Source organism: Panthera uncia, chromosome F2 (genome assembly GCF_023721935.1).
Source record: "Panthera uncia isolate 11264 chromosome F2, Puncia_PCG_1.0, whole genome shotgun sequence".
In the NCBI taxonomy this organism is placed as follows: domain Eukaryota; kingdom Metazoa; phylum Chordata; class Mammalia; order Carnivora; family Felidae; genus Panthera; species Panthera uncia.
Window position 1 is genome coordinate 25,025,046 of NC_064812.1, and position 3,822 is coordinate 25,028,867.

A 3,822-nucleotide genomic window follows, 5' to 3' on the forward strand; every position below is an offset into this window, starting at 1 on the left:
CATATTTATTTTGTAATTTTATTTTAATTCTAGTGTGTTAACATAAAGTTAACAGGTGTATAATAGTTTCAGGTGTGTAATATAGTGATGCAACAATTCAATATCTTACTCAGTGCTCATTTTCACCCCATCACCTATTCCTCCGGCCTCCCCCCCCCAACCTTTCTGGTAACCATCTGTTTGTTCTCTATTGTTAAGAGTATGTTTTGGAATGCCTGGGTGACTCAGTTGGTTAAGCATCCAACTCTTGATTTCAGCTCAGGTCATAATCTCGTGGTTTGTGAGTTTAAGCTCCACATCAGGCTCTGCACTGACAGGTCAGAGCTTGAAGCCTCCTTCAGATTCTGTGTCTCCCTCTCTCTCTGCCCCTCCCCCACTCATGCTTGTCTCTCTCTCTCTCTCTCTCCCCCCCCCAAAATAAACATTAAATTTTTTTAAAAAGAGTATGTTTTGTGATTTCTATTTGTTCCCCCTGTCTTGTTTCCTAAATTCCACATATAAGTAAAATCATATGGTATTTGTCTTTCTCTGACTGGCATATTTTGCTCAGCATTGTACTCTCTAGATCCATCCATGCTGTTGCAAATGGCAAGATTCATTCCTTTTTATGGCTGAATAATATTCTAGTGTGTGTGTGTGTGTGTGTGTGTGTGTGTGTGTGCGCGCGCACACGCATGTACAGATATATAGCACATCTGTACCCATGCATCTATTGATGCACAATGGGCTGTTTCCATAAATAATTTGGCTATTGTTAATAACCCTGCAATAAACATAGCAGTGCTATTAGTGTTTTCATATTCTTTGGGTAAATACCCAGTAGTGTCATTACTAGATCATAAGGTAGTTCTATTTTTAATGTTTTGAGAAACCTCTGTACTGTCTTCCACAGTGGCTGCACTAATTTTCATTCCCACCAACACTTCACAGGTGTTTCTTTTTCTATACATACTTACCAACACCTGTTTTTTCTTGAGTTTTTGATTTTAGCCATTCTGACAGGTGTGAGGTGATATCTCATTGTAGTTTTGATCTGTATTTCCCTGATGAAGGCTGATGTTGAGCACCTTTTCATGTGTCTGTTGGCCTAGCCTTTTTATTTAAACTGTTTTTTCAATATGCTTTGTGTTTATGGTCATAAAAATATAAAATTCTATAATCTGACATTCCTTTTCTTATTTTTTTTATCTATTATCTTAGCATATTTGGGCTGCTATAACAAAAGTACCATAGACTGGGTGCCTATGAATGACAGAAATTTATTTCTCATGGTTCATGGAAGCTGGGAAGTCCAAGATCAAGGTGCTGACAGATTCAATGTCTGGTAAGAGCCTGCTTCCTGGTACATAGACTGCTGACTTTTAGCAATAATCTCATATGATAGAAGGGCAGGGGATCTCTCAAGGGCTCTTTAATAAAGGCACTAATGTCATTCATGAAGATTCTGCACTCATGACCTACTCACCTGTCAAAGGCCCTACTTCAAATACAATCACAATGGGCATGAGGGTTTAATATATGAATTTTTGGACGATAAAAATATTCAGTCCATAGCACCCAAAACGTCTTAGTCATGTGTATAATTTTCACATCAACATAGTGACTTAATATATCCTATTTCTATTAACAACTCTGATACAATAAATCACTTTTCTGACCACTATTCAATTATGCATTATTCTACGCTCTTTAATTACATTATTCAACATAATCCTAGTAAAGCCTTGTGAGGTAAGGATTTTGATATCTCTGTTATATATAAAAAACTAAGGCACTCCCAACAGTCCCAACAGTCCCAACAGTCTTATCAAGTGGTATATATCAAACTATATTTGCTGAATACATCAATAATTAAAAACTGAAGTATTCAGATTTACAAGTAGTAAAATCCAATTATGTTTCAAAGACTTAATAAAGTCATATAATAAAAATATGACAGTATCTCAAACTTTACATGGAAAACCCGAAAGACTCCACCAAAAAGCTACTAGAACTGATACATGAATTCAGCAAAGTGACAGGATACAAATTCAATGTACAGAAATCAGTTTCATTTCTATACACTAATAATGAAGAGAAAGAGAAATCAAGAAATCAATCCCATTTACAATTTCACCAAGAACCATAAAATGCAGAGGAATAAACCTAACCAAAGATATAAAAGATCTGTATGCTGAAAACTATAGAAAAGTTAAGAAGGAAATTGAAGAAGACACAAAGAAATGGGAAAAAATTCCATGCTCATGGGTTGGAAAAATAAATATTATTAAAAGGTCAATACTACCCAAAGCAATCTACACATTCAATGCAATCCCAATAAAAATTGCACTGGCATTGTTCTCAAAGCTAGAAAAAACAATCCTAAAACACGTATGGACCCACAAAAAACCCTGAATAGCCAATGTAATGTTGAAAAAGAAAACTACAGTGGGAAGCATCACAATCCCAGACTTTAGCCTCTATTATAAAGCTGTAATCATCATGGCATTGGCACAAAAACAGACACATAGACCAATGGAACAGAATAGAGAACCCAGAATTGGACCCACAAATGTATGGCCAACTCATCTTTGACAAAGCAGGAAAGAACATCCAATGGAAAAAAGACAGTCTCTTTAGCAAATGCTGCTGGGAGAACTGGATAGCAACATGCAGAAGAATGAACCTGGGTCACTTTCTTAAACCATACACAAAAATAAACTCAAAATGGATGAAATACCTAAATGTGAGACAAGAAACCATCAAAACGCTAGAGGAGAAAGCAGGCAACAACCTCTTTGACCTCAGCTGCAGCAATTTCTTTCCCAACATGTCTTCAAAGGCAAGGTAATTAAAAGCAAAAATGAACTTCTGGGACCTCATCAAGATAAAAGCTTCTGCACTGCAGAGGAAACAATCAACAAAACTAAAAGGCAACAGACTGAATGGGAAAAGGTATTTGAAAATGACATATCAGATAAAGGGTTAGTATCCAAAATATATAAAGAATTTACCAAACTCAACACCCAAAAAACAAATAACCCAGTGAAGAAATGGGCAGAAGGCATGAATAGACACTTTTCCAAAGAAGACATCCAGATGGCCAACAGACACCTGAAAAGATGCTCCATGTCACTCATCATCAGGGAAATATAAATTAAAACCACACTGAGATACCACCTCACACCAGTCAGAGTGGCTAAAATTAACAACTCAGGAAACAACAGATGCTGGCGAGGATGTGGAGAAACGGGAACCCTCTTGCACTGTTGGTGGGAGTGCAAACTGGTGCAGCTGCCCTGGAAAACAGAGTGGAGGTTCTTCAAAAAATTAAAAATAGATCTACCCTACGACCCAGCAATAGCACTACTAGGAATTTATCCAAAGGATGCAAGAGTGCTGATGCATAGGGGCACATGTACTCCAATGTTTATAGCAGCACTTTCAACAATAGCCAAATTATGGAGAGTCTAAATGTCCAACAACTGATGAGTGGATAAAGAAGATGTGGTTTACATGTACAATGGAATACTACTTGGCAATGAGAAAGAATGAAATTCTGCCATTTGCAGCAATGTGGGTGGAACTGGAGGATATTATGGTAGTGAAGTACGTCAGTCAGAGAAAGGCAGATATCGTATGTTTTTACTCATATGTAAAACTTGAGCAACTTAACAGAAGACCATCAGGGAAGGCAAGAGGAAAAAATAGTTACAAACAGAGAAGGAAAGAGGCAAACCATAAGAGATTCTTAAATGCAGGAAACAAGCTGAGAGTTGATGGAGGGGATGGGGGAGAGAGGAAAATGGGTGTGGGCATTGAGGAGGGCATTTGTTGGGATGA